This window comes from Thermobia domestica, chromosome 3 (genome assembly GCF_964235325.1).
Source record: "Thermobia domestica chromosome 3, izTheDome1.hap1.1, whole genome shotgun sequence".
In the NCBI taxonomy this organism is placed as follows: Eukaryota; Metazoa; Arthropoda; class Insecta; order Zygentoma; family Lepismatidae; genus Thermobia; species Thermobia domestica.
In genome coordinates, this window is record NC_137456.1 from 39,669,790 (window position 1) to 39,684,012 (window position 14,223).

Sequence of the window (14,223 nt, forward strand, 5' to 3'; positions counted from 1 at the left end):
ATATTTTTAAAAGTTGATTTAAAATAAATGCTTTTATATTTTCTTGTTTGTTTAGCTGTAAATGGGCTTGGTTAGTGTTGTAAAAATCTGTTGCTCCTAACGGGGTTCGCTGACCCTGTCGATGGCACTAGACTAAGTGTCTTCTAGCAGTACTTAGCAGTACTACTACTGGCAGCTTTTTGCAATCTATATACTTTATCAATTACTACTACTACTACTACTACTACTATTGAGCTCCTTCATGGGTATGTGGTTATCGTACGTCTCTTTGGCGCGGCGGACTTGAGTTCGTTTTCCGCCGGATGCTCATGGTTCGGATCCCACGTTAAGCTTTAGGTCCACATCTCATATAACCTCGGGGATGAAAGGGACACTAAACTCCAATCCAGTCTATCTACATGTCTTCTTCCTTCTCTTCTTCTTCTTCTTCTTCTTCTACTACTACTACTACTACTACTACTACTACTACTACTACCACCACCACCACCACCACCACCACACGCACACACTCACCCTCACACACAGTCTCACATTATAATAGCAATCAGTCTATTTGTAATGATAATATGCAGACCTCAAAACATTTACGAGTTACGGGTTGCATAAACATCTAGGTTTTACATATTTTTATTTTAAAAGTAAGATATCTCGCTCTGCAGTCGTGCTAATTCCTAATAGTAACACATTCAAGCTAATAGTTATCTCAAGTTGCGCTGCCTCCTACGTGACGCCAGTAAATGTCGCTAGCGTGAAGGCAATTAGCAAATAAACCGAAGACTTGGAGGAGCAACAAATAATCTTGATTCGATCTTCGATGGTTTGATGTGGCGTATATATTACCTTGAAGGATTTCCATTCATTTCTAGATATTGGATTTGAAATTGGTCTAGGATCAAAGGATAAAATATGAAATATTCCATCTGAACGTGGAAGTTTCTTCATATACATACAGCGGGTGAATCGAATTAAGTAGTGAAGACACCCGAACTCATGAAGGCATTTGGCTTCCGAGCAATAGGCCATCAAATTTAGTGTTAAATTCTCGAAAAAAAAAAAAAAAAAATCAACCGAACACATCTGATCGGGATCAAATTTGACATTGTAGTAGGCTTTTGGTTCCCGAGTTGTGGATCATCGAATTTATGGTTTGGAGTAATTTTTATTTGCTTATAATTCAGTGAAGGACTAATCTTTTTCGCTATTTGGTAGTTTATACTAGTCAAGCAGATGCTAGTACACTTTTAGTTGCATCTGCTAATGCATAATTTGCTTTCTTTTTTTAAATGAGAATGCGTGTCGAATAGACGAAAATGACGTTGCTTTTTACGCATATTAATTGATTTATCTTTTATGTGATTGTGTATTCATCATGGATATCTGTAAGGGAAGTTACCTTTATTCTTACCACTAGATGGACCTGCGGTGTCTATACATAGCACATCTTTCTAGTATGAGCATGGGTGTCCTACTCGTTTCCTCACTATATCTGTACTTGTCCCATTACAGGCACAAGTGAAGGATGAGAGGACTCACATGTGGAGTCAATTGCTATAGATAAACATAATAAGTATAGCATTTTAATATATAGACGTTTGGGTAAGTTTGTAGCAAACTTGGAGAAGTGATAGATAATGTCTAATGGATTTTTCCCTTAAAAATCCATGTCAGAGTACGCCTCATTGCGGCTCTACAAGCTTTTGAAGCTTTTGAAGCCATGCAATAGGTTTTGCCATTTAGATTAAAGCAAAGCGCCTGCAATGTGCATCAACTCCTATACATAGCTCTTGTACTGGTTAACTAACACAAAAGTATCAATCTTAGTAACGCCCTAGTGACAAATCTTATGGATCAAAAGATGTTTAAAACGTTTTGAAAATTTCAATGAGAATTGGCAAGTTTATTGGAAATTAGGGATCGATCAGAGAAAAGTTAGTTTCTAGAACTTGTGCTTTCCAAGATCTCATTGTCAAAAGTAATTGGCCACAGCGTATAAACGTAGGATTTTATATATATTACAAATTGCAAAGTCTGCAGCTTATTGAGTATATTCTGATGATGTGGTTGGATGATATATTTTCCGAATCCCGGGTTCGATTCCCGGCGGGGTCACTCGATCGAAAAGTGTAAAAGCTTTTACAGACCAACTATCCTGAGTTTTCCTCATTCACACCAGGCAAATGCCGGGATGGTACCTTACATAATGGTTCCTGACCACTTCCTTGGTTTCTCATTCCTTTCTTCCTCCCAAATTCACCGGACATTGTGAACACAGAGGAACATCATCCCTCATGCGTCACGGGATAGTATGACTGTAGATGCCGAAAGTCCAAAACTTTACCTAAGTTAAGCTCTAGCTTTTCCATTGTCTGTAGAAACCGGAATTGATATATCTTTCACCTCTAGTTATATTTGACCCCTATAGTTTGGAACTTTACGATAGTATTACAATATAAAACACAACTTCACTTGTTTAAATTTATTTTTGATAGGCATTTGCGTTGAATCACTGAAACATTCATATTCTGACGTACTGTCACTGTCAGAAACAAGAAAAAATCGTATTTTCGAATAGAATTTTTTATTAAGTGTCTGGTGAACTGTAAATGCGAGCTTTGAATCTAAAATATTGTTTCTTCGTTGCAGACGGCGCTGAGTATATTCTTCCAGGAGGCAGCCATTCCCAGCTGTCACCAAGCGCATGGCGGACACTTTGGTCAGGTAAGAAAATACATTTTTTTTTTTTATTTCAAAATTCAACTTTCTTCCTACGTGCAACAACGAAGGAGTATTACATTCCTATTCAGAATTCAAGTAATTTAACTTTTCACAAATCCAAGCAATAGTATTCTTTATTCCTTTGTGCTATAACATAATATGGAAGTAGTTTGAGTTCAAAAGAAAGTTTCCTAGTGCTTTTTTGCCTGGGAAATTATTTTTAAATGTACTCTGTAATTGGTTTAAGCACTGACAACCTTTCGAGGTCGAAATCGACTTTGTTAGCCAAACTTGGCAGCGAAGTGGGGAAAAACGAGCGTAAACAAAATTTAAAGTGCTTTCGCCGATAAAGACGGGCGTAGTGACCAAAAACTTGATTAATAAGAATAAGCCAGGACAATGTGTTTTAAGTCTAAAAATTTCAGTGTATTTGCAAAACGGGTAAAGCGATTGAAAACTAAAACACATTAATAGACACAGGGAGGAAGTAGACACCTATTAAAGAGTAGCCTTGTCATAGCCGCCATCTTGTATCTTGGTCGATTGTTTTAAATAGGAAGGGGGTCATGTAATATATCAACGTAGGCTAAGATTTTAAGAGAAATACGCTGGAGTATATATGTTGTCATACGTTTATACTTGACTCCCAGGTTAAGAAACTCCGATTTAGAGAATCAGTAGTTACTGATAAAAAAAATCATGTGCAGCTGTCAGTCTTTGCTCTTTGTGAGCGTCTGTCGACACTTTTTGCACTTACCTCGCATAATTTTGTGATAACCCATCTTATCAGTCACAATTCGATGCACTGTTCTCGTAGAGACTTCTGGAAACTCTTTGGCGAGTTGAACTAGCGATTAGATCGCACTTTACCAATAACGCATTCCAGCAGATCATCCGTCTGAACATTAGGCCTTCCGCTACGTCCCTTAGCTCTCTGGATCATTGTCTGACCTTCCGTTCACTTCAACCGTTCGTAAATGACACGCAATTCCCGATTGCTAGCCGCATTCAATCCATCGCGTTCAGAAATTGTTTGACAGATGCCACTTCACATATTGCAGGATTTTGTATTACGGTAGCCATTTCAGCTTACTGCTACTAGCACGTATGGAACTTCATTTAGACGATTATCTCTCTGTTGTAAACATAGAATACTAGGGCATGCCCAGCTTCATCATTGCTGCCAATTCCATTTTTTTAAAGTTGTAGCTGGTAAGTATAAACTAAAACTTCAGTCACATTTTTCTCATGTGATATGTCATTGTGGGAGGAATGGTTGAACATTTCTCTGTATCACATGTATTGAAAGATTTTAGAACTCTATGAAATAAAGTTGTTTTTACGCGTTTCAAGATTTCGATTTCGAACATATCAACACGATAAAAAAAAGTAATGAATTCCAGTGGGAGCACTCGGTCGAAAATGTGTAAGAGCTTTTTCAGGCCAACCATCTGAGTGACGCTTTTCATGCCTTTTTCACATTCGCACCATGCAAATGCCGGGATGGTACCTAGCGTACAGGTCCTAGCCACTTCCTTTCCCCATTCCTCACTTCCACGAATATTGTGCTTGCCGAAGGACGCTATCCATCATACGTCATGTCGGCAATCCTCAGAAATATGTCCTTAGGTATAAATAAAGAAATGAAATATTGGAAGAAGATCCATGAATAAATTTACTTCTACTAACGTGCTCCCAAAACGGTAATGTATTTTAATTTTATTGATACTTCAAAAATTTCGTAAAGAACAATGTGCTTTGAACTAAGAACATGAAGTAAACGTAAGTATCCGAAAACAAAAATGTGACTTTCCTGCTCTTCTATTTTTCTTTATTCAAGATAGTGTTTTTCATAAACATATGTCATGTGACTGGGTCTGTTTCTGGTGGAGTTGGGAAAGTAACGCAACGGCCATTATTTATTATTTTAGCATGCTACTTTCCATTATATTCTATTCTGTATTCCCTGGTACAGTTCGATGCATAGAAAATGTTCATAAAGTGTAAGTCCAACGTAGGAACACTCTTGCGCCGTGTGGTTATGCATTCAGAAATACACATCATCGACTAATTATTTCCGGTATTCAACCCAACTCATCCCTCCCCCACCTCTCCTTGTCTAAAGCGGTGTGTGACGTAATATACTCTTTCTATTCAGACGAAAAAAAAAAAAAAAACATGAACCAGTTTACAAGGTTTATAGCTCTAAAACCGTCTCTTTCATTCCTTCCATCTTTCATTCCAGATCATCCAAGTAGGAATCCCTTACACCAAACAGTCATGTAACAGACAACGACGCAAAGTATTGGGCACTACTTTATCATATAGTTCTATCAAATATAACTTAATGAACACAGTAGGAATGAACTTTTACTGTCGTAAAAAGTGTTCCTGAACAAGTGGAAGTTCATTATACACCTTCTTACTAAGCTGCAAGAGGTCTGCATCCCATCTAAACGGCGCATCCATCGAGTCAACGTTTGGTATATCCCATTCCAGTAGATAAAGAAAAAATATGTGACACTACATAGAGTTCTCCGTGGCTTAGTGGATAAAATCATGGTTCGATAACTAAAAGATTCGTGGTTCAAAACCCGGCTCGGAAGCCCTTTTTTTTTTAAAAAAAATTCTTAATTTCCCAGATCTTAAGATCTTTCTCTCCCTTCGTAATCATCTGAAGTTCTAAAAAGAGTTCTTTATCTTAATTCGACAACTGTCTAATGTGATCCTCGCAGTTCGGAATCTTTTCTTCTTCTGTTTCACAAAGTCACAATTTTCATCATAATACGGATGCTGTCCGATCATTTTTTCTCCAATTCTAAACTTGTGTGTGTAAATCATCCCTTTCTGTCTCCGTATTTGAATCTCTCTCTCTTCTATCTTTCAATATCGTCCATGAACTCATATGGCTTAGGATCAAACCTTCGACTCTTGAAACCAAATGCAAGCGCTCTAGCAATGTGCTATCGTAACTATATAGGTTTGTTGTTAAAAGTAGCGTCATTTTAGATTTTGCCCGGGTTCGGGGGAGGGGAGGCGGAGATTCCCCGCCGATATAATAGTTTCATTTTTTATTAGTAAAAAAAATGAAATGAAATCTTTTAGTTTTCCGTCCCACGATTATGCGGGGTAGTTTAAAGGAAACTGTGACGATAAGCAAGGAAGGAAATGGTGGAATGAAGAAGTGGGAGGAAACGGGAGAACCCACGTCCACGGTGTTTGTCAACCACAAAGTTTTAAAAAAAGTATATTGCTATACATGTGATCAAACAATATGCATTTATCAAGGTCAAGGGAGAGGGCAATTAGACCCTTCTGTCCTGCCCAAATGACGCCAACTGAAACATTTGCTTGCAATTACTGACAAGAAATGAATAACAGTCATTTCTGTCAGTAGTTTTTAGAGCTCTGCGCCCGCATTACAGACTTCGGGAAGCACTAAACCTACTGCCATGATTAACAATTTCCGTAGACTTCACAAGGAGCATCTTCCTATGTTGATGTGATATGCAGCCTTTGAAGAAGGGAAAGAATGCAAATAAGGGCGTTTATGAAACTATGGGAACATATTTTGACGTTTTGTTTTATTCAGTCTCTAGAAAGGCATTTCAGAACAAACGAATGAAATAGATGGTTTTAGAGCTATAAACCTTGTAAACTGGTTCCTGTTCATTTCCGTCTGAATGGAAAGAATACCTCACACACTGCTTTAGACAAAGAGAGGTGGAGGAAGGGGTTGAGGTGGGTTGAATACCAGAAGTAGTCGATGATAAGTGTATTTCTGAATGCATAAGCACACGGCGCAAGAGTTTGTTCCTATGCATCGAACTGTACCATCTACTGGGAAAAGATAGAACATTGTGGTTCTAACTTTTTATAGAATACGGTCAGAAGACACGATTCTGTATAGAACTGAAAGTTACAATTTGGTTTGGGTAGACCTTTATTCCACTGAGCCTCTGATTTCTTGCGCGATTTATACAATAGTATTCATCAAAGAGAATGATAATCCGTCGAGATAGACTGGAGAGTGAAGCCTGGACCTCTATGTAGGAGGTTAGCACTCATTATCCATACCTAGCACAGTGCGCTTCCTCCTATGTTTGAATTGAAATGGACGGAGGACAAAAATCTCGAAATTAATAATAATAATAAAACTTTTTCACGTGCAGTTAGCTGGCCGGCAGACTACTTTCTCTTCCTTGGTTTATTTGGTGCGTGTTTGCATGTTTTCATCTATTGGGGTATTGACCTAGTATACAGAGAACGACAAACGGCTTAGGGCTGCTATATTCAACTTCTTTCTTCAGTTGTGCATATTTTTTGGTTGTTTTTTCCGGTTTTTAATAGCGTGCATGCTTAATATTGAACTGCACTTCATTTCAAAGAGTTTAAATAACGGTCTTTTCTCTTGTATCCTGTTTTGCTCTTCAGTTTCATTTCCAAGAAAAGCAAAACATTGAAACTTGTTACAAGTGTGTAACACACCGGTAGCTTTTAACATTGTAGCTTTTCGTGTCTGGTTACATTTCTCTCAAGTCCTATGCGCTATACAATTTATTTTAATTGGGTTAAGTATTCAGCTATATTCTGCTCTACCAGATTGCTTCTTTAAAAGTTTCCATTCCGCCATTTGCGCGATAATTTTGTTGAGAATCGCAATCAGGGAGAACCATGATAATTTTCTGTCCCTCTTCTGCGAGGAAGGTTCAGTTAATAATGTAGTGTGCTGTTTTTTATTTAAATTCAGAAGTCTCAAGCTTCAATGGAAATGCAGACTCTCCTCTTTTTCCATCATTCCTTTTTTTTTTAATTATCGAAGTTAAATAAGTAGAATTAATATTTGTTGCGTATGTTTGCTATGTATGCAAAAGGGCAAGTTTACCTAACTCTTTGTAGTCAGCGACAAAAGTTGTTTCCGTTTGATGAAATTAATTTCGTAAATAACTTCAGATTGGAAGAGCAATTTGAGTACAGATTTCAGTAAATTAAAAATAATTTTTCTGTACATTCCAGCTATAACACCGTTATTCTCAAAATAAATTATACCAAACGGAAAGATCTTTTGTCGCTGACTGTACATTATAGTACATTGTTTGGGTTAAGAAAAATATAATTTTCCAGGTGATTTCTCTACTGGAGTTTGAAAAATTATATCCTTATTAATGATAAATGCAAATTATCTAGTAATAAAATCGTTCTAACAATCCACATACCTCGATCTTTGTTGAGCTCATAACTTTTGTGTATTTCGGTGACCATTCTTATAACATCTTGAATTTTAAATTTAAAATAAATAAGTAAATAAAAATCAGCCTATTTTGAATGTAGTATTACAACATTTACATACAAAACATGAAACGAACAGAGAGTTGTTTCCTGACTTCCTTGTGGTTCAGAAACAACGATAAACACCACGAGTAGTCGAGAAGATCTGGTTTGATTTCTGCACTCTTATCATCCTGGCAGTGTTTGCAAGTGGTTGTTGAGGTGGTACTTTCAGTATAGGACCTGACCTCTTTGCTTCGGAAAATTTCTTCCCATGTTCTAATTTAAAATGGCTAAAATGTAGCAAGTATTTTATATTAATAATTGATTTGATGTGATTGATTTAACTTCCCTGTTCACCATCTTTATCACTGTATGAGATCTATTTTGGCGAGACAAATCAGCTTGAAGGTTCATTGTCTTGCCAGTTTACTTTTGTCGCGGGTTTTTGTCGTGACAATTTTTTCACCGCTTTTGTGTGTCCTTTTTTCACTTTCATTGCAGAATTTGAAATATTTTCTTTTGGTATTATCAGCGGCGCAAATCTTTCTTAAACATAGGGGGACGGGTAAGACCGTAAATGTCCAAAATATTTATGAAGTTGAAAAACAATGTTGTGGAGCATCAGAGGAGCAGAGTTGTCTTCAACGTTGAGAGGCGGGCAGATTTGAGGCTTATTCTGGGAAACATCAATTTCATCTCACATTCCTTTGTAACAATCGGACAAAAATCATCAAATTTCTTCACAAAAATACATTTCAAATAGGATTATTGGGGGGGACAGTCCCCCTCAGTTCCAAGATTGGAGGGGGCATGTTCCCCTCACCCCGGGTTTTGCGCCAGTGGATATTATTAATAAATACGGACGTGTGTAATCAATGGCGGCTCCAGGGGGGTACGATGGTACGGCCAGGCTCCTGTCGTTTCACGAACACTTGTTGCGACATGAGGCAGAACATAACGGTTGCATCTTTAGGATGAATATGTTCTTGTTCTTGCATATATTTGTTGCATAACAACTTCCACGTTGCAAAGTTCCTCCAAAATCCTTTTGGAGAAATGTAAGATGAAAAAAAAATACAGTTACACACTTAAGTCAAAAATAGGTTTGCTTTTGCAGAAATTGCATGTCAGTGACATCATTTGGTACAGGTGGTTGTAATACATAATTTTTTGTGTGAAACTGTAAACGATTTTCATTTTGTATAAATATCGGGGGCGCTGATTCGCTTACCGTACCCATTGTTCACGAATCCTGAATCCGCCAGTGTTTGCAGCTTCTGTTTATAGTACCTTTGAATATTGGTAACCCTAATGTTTGTGGCAAGTGTACCATAGATGCATACTTCCTGTACTTAATACTATCTTCATGTTACAAATAGAATAATAATAAAAAGTTAACGATTTCTATGTTTTTCTTATCAGGATTCGGAAATTTTTCTTCTGTCCTTATTTTGAAAACCAAGCTTTAAATCAGAATCAACGACAATAGGGATGAGCACGAGACAAGATTTGAGGCTGTCTCGTCTCGAAAATGTGCTGTAAAAGTGATATCTCGACTCGAAAAAGTGTGTATTTCTCTATTATAAGAGCTATGTCTCGAGTCGAATTTTGTCAGAAAAATTCTGTCTCGTCTTGTATGCATCCCTAATTGACAAGTTAAATTTGGGATTAGTAACGTTAAAAAAAGCTAGGCGCCAGACTCGTATTCCCAGTCGCCCAGGGTTTCTGAGCCCTGATTATTATGTTGCAATGTAGATTGAACGATGGAATTTGATTTCAAATTATTCTCACACAGTACATGTCTATGTAGAATTTTAAGTATTAGTAGAACAGAAAAAGCTAATGGCTGGATTGGTGGGAACTCGGAACCTGGATGTCATACTTTAAGAAATGATCCTTTATCAAAATACCAATGTACTGTTTGGCATACAGTTCAGATATTGGAAACTTTTTCAAATATTACAAATTGATTTTTACATTTTTAAAGAAACAAAAATAAATAAATAAATGAAAAGGGCTTTGATATGTCAGTTTTTCTCTCCGACGGTTTCTCAAAAGTGCGACTGGGTGGGCAACAGTTGCCGTTTGCATTGAAATGGAGGAAGTATTACGTGATCTGGACTATACATGAAAAGTGACATTCCTTGCACTTTTCCCCCAGAATTTGTTCCTTCCGAAAGATCGTCACATTTCTCCACAGCAGCTTTCCTAGACACTCCGTATAGGCAAGTATATAAATTACAGCTGCGCTCTTGGAAGTGGGTCACCAAGGTAATCAAGTAGCGAGCTTCTGTCAGTTGTGGTCCTATAAAAGGTGGAAGGCACACGAATTCAAGATTAGCACAAAAGAGGAGGTGTTCCCTCTACCTAAGGACGTTTTTCATTTATCTTATTGGGTATGATGTAATCGAAGATCAAATCGTATTATTGTTAACGTTTGTGGGCAGATCTTCATAAAATGTTCATGATATTCGTCGCAACTTGTTTCGTATTGATTGTCATGCACATAATGGCAACTGTGGCATTTAAAAAAAAAAAGTAAAAAAAAAAAAAAACGGTAAGGTAATTGAATGAGAGCCCGCTCAATCACATGTAAACTGTTCTTGATTACTAGAATAGAATGGAGCAGGAAAATCGATTAATTTAATTTTTAAGTTGACATGTTATACATTTCTAATGTCGAGGATCGGAAATAGAGCGCTCACCTCAGGATTAGGAAAGTTGTGCGTTTGACCTACGGTTACTCCGTTTGGACGTAATGTTGGAACAAATCATGTTCTTGTTTTTTTGTATGGTTACATGCGTTTTCTCTGTGGGAGCTAATTCTATATAAGCATTAACTTCTTTGTCTAAGGTCTTTTAGCAATGACCATCAATTAATATTTAAGGAGAACAATGAATCATTGGTAGCGCACTAGCCTGCGGTGTTTGCGGTCACTAGTACGATTCTAATGAGTTTATGGTGGTCTTTAGGCTTTCTCGGGATTCTGTAATTTCCCCCCACCAATTCTTTCACTACTCAATCTAATTCCCTTTAAAGGAGAAATACCGGATGTTAAGCTAAACAAAAGTTTAAAAAAAAAAAAAAATATTTTCCTTTTTAGCTAGCCTACATGGCTATTTTGCGAATGGAAACCCACACGGGTTCAGACTGATTGTAAGAGAGGTTCACGCTCACTAGCCTGAATGAGGCTAATGCTATCTGAAATTCACGTTCGCGCGAGCTAACTCGATCTTGCGTTCTCTAAATGCACGGATTTATTGTCCTCAGTGGGGTCGTACTTGCTCAAGAGAGACCCTGAACACGTATGGTAAGGATGTTTCACGGTATAACTGTGCGTGGAGTAGATTTAAACGCTCGTACAGTACATTTACATGTATGTACCTTCTAGGTAACAAGGAAAGTAGAACCTTCCAACTCCACACGCGGCTAAGTTGTAGAGGCAGCGTATACAGGGTGTTTGAAAACAACACCGACAACGTTTGGGAGATTCCTGACACCAAAATAAGACAAAAAGTATAGACCAACTTGGGTGCACAAATGCTTCCTTTCGGAGTTACAGGCTGCCGAAAACATGAAAAAATAAACTTTAAAGGTCCATAGCTCCAAAACTGTGGAACCCACCGTAGTCGGTGAAGACTTCACTTAAGAACTAATATGTGTACTATCCAAAAATACATGTGCCAGAATCCTAAGGTACTCACTCAACAAATTTTATAGAGGGAGTTTAGCTATGGGCATAAAATTTAAAGTACTCACCAACTACCTCTATAAAAATTGGTGCGAAAGTACCGCAAGATTCTGAAACTTGAATATTTGGATAGGGCACATACTAGTTCCTAAGTAATCTTTCGCGACTATAGTAGGTCCCATAGTTGTGGAGCTATGGGCCTTTAAAAAAAGTTTTTTTTTTTTCATGTTTTGGGTAGTCTGTAACACCGAAAGGAAGCATTTGTGCACCCAGGTTGGTCTATACTTTTTGTCTGTCAGGAATCACCTCCTAAACGTCAATGTTCTTCTGAAACGCCCTGTATAGCATATCACGGCATTACTTACAGTATATCACGATATTAATAATATTAACCTTTACCCTATATTTGCATGTTATTTTCATTCTAAGTTTATTGATTCTCTGTAAGGAGACAGAGGAAACGCCAGCTACAGTTTCATTTTTAAAAAATGCAGAAAAAGCAATTTTTTGCAGCGGTTTGTTGTCCTTTTATGTACTGGGCTATTGGTTTCTGTTCATAGAAACAAGAATTCGCACTTTGTTCTTGTTTACATTTAAAAAAAAAATCATCTTGTTTACGTTTTTTACAGTCCCCTTTTGTCTGTGTTCCAACAAATACAGTAAACGCTACTGATCTTTGTGTATGAGTTCTTAGAGAAACCACTCTTACAGCGATTGAACGTTTTCATTATCAGTTTAACTCTTTCTCAAGGATTGTTCTTCTATTCTTAGTTTCTTTCTTTTCGAGATCTCGGGTGGAACCGTCGAGTTCGGCTTCATCGATTCCATCCGCGGAGACCGGGTCGGGTGTAGCGAAGGTTTGACGTTTCGATAAAAGGTTTCGCCGCGCTGTCTACACGCATCACTGAAACTTTCAAGTCTTTGGTGGTCGTTGAGCAAATTCTTGGTTGGAAGCGTTAGGCATGTCATTGACTTATTAAAGTACGGGAATAAATAACTCACATGCTCTACTTCATGCGGATTTTCAATGAGAAGCCGATAGTTATCATAGGGAAAAGTTATCGATTTTCATTTCGAATCCCTTTTAAAAAGTTTTCCGATATGTCTTTTTAAAAACATATTTTACAGAATTTTTTTTAAAATTATAAATGTAAGTAACTTTTTTTTTTTTTTAAAGTAGTCATAATCCTCAAGGCAATGTTCACAAACATAAACTACCTGACTTCCTTATTAATATATGTATATATTATGGTCTGTGGTGGATCAGTAGAGAGCGTTCTGGTGCATGAGGTCCTTGGTTAGATCCTATCTCGCATCGATAGCTTTGTGGTGGACAAACACCGTGTGCGTGGGTTTTCTCGGAGTTCCCCTGTTTCCTTCCACTTCATTCCACCCTTTCATTCATTTATCACCGTCTTCTTTATCCTAGTCGGCATAAACGTGGGAAGTAAAACTTATATGGTATCCGGTAAGGAAAATCAAAGATTTTGGGAGGTGATAGGGGAGGTCATTCTAAGCAAAAATGCTTATGTGAATATAGGGTTTATTCCCCCCTCGTTCCGGAGATACAAGTAACGTTTTGCCTCTTGCACTTGCCTATTTTCTTTTGAAACATTCTAGCACACCCTGTAGTTAGGGTTATGTTGTATACGAGCTCGTATTACACCTCGTTTGAAAGCTAATGAAACAGGCTTGCAGATTGTCCCAGTATTGTATACGAGAGGGAAATTTTTCGAGTTTCCCTATAAAATTCTCTTTTTAAAACAATTTTGCACTGTTCTTGAGTGGAAACTGTCGCTAGAGGAATAGTATCTGATTAGGTGAAAATGATATTGTATACCAAAGATCCAGGTGAGGTGTCAAGTTTTTAGCTTCATTAGAAGCCGTAATAAAAACATTGTTCCTTGTTCCTAACTCCTTACTCTAATAACATAACGATGTTCCAACTTTCCATAGATGACAATGGTTACGAAAATTAATGAACAAATGTGTTTATGCAAGATTGGAAATACAGTATTATTCCCTAACATACCAGAGCTCTACATTTTTTATGCGGGAACACTAATTACAGTTCTGAACAACACATGGCAGCGAAACAAACCCAACTTGAATTAATATTTTCGTACAACATACTACACCAGAATGTCCATTGCAATAGGGTTGTCGAAATTATAAATAATTACTTCTAATGCACACAAACAGTTTGCTTGTCTCACGTAACCAAACAGAGACGTTGTCACTGTTATGCCCAATTCCCTCGATATGCTTTTTGGATTTTTTCTGCTGTAAGCGGCGCACGCAACTCATTAAGTTGAAAAGGCCCTTTATTAGTTATTTTTGTGTTTCGTGTGTGCAAGTGATAGCAGGAGTGTCAGTAACGTGAGGAAGTGCAAAATGCTGGTGAGTAGACTGTGAAAGAAGTTCGACAGTGTTGTAGTAGAATGCCATTTCAATACACCCCGCTGAATATTCAGATATGATGTACGTGTACGAGTTTTGTGATGGTAATGCCAAAGGTGCAGTGGAAGAATACCAGCAAAGAGTT

At 37.5% G+C, this 14,223-nt stretch overlaps 1 long non-coding RNA gene across 1 annotated transcript in view; it reads left to right on the plus strand.

The window, feature by feature from the left end:
• The first annotated feature begins 2,642 nt into the window (after positions 1-2,642).
• The window catches only part of LOC145680316 (uncharacterized), a 74,739-nt gene continuing 63,158 nt past the window's right edge, over positions 2,643-14,223 (plus strand). The window contains exon 1 of the long non-coding RNA XR_014130640.1: positions 2,643-2,718. This is a non-coding gene — a long non-coding RNA (uncharacterized LOC145680316). The remainder of the gene's footprint in view (positions 2,719-14,223) is intronic.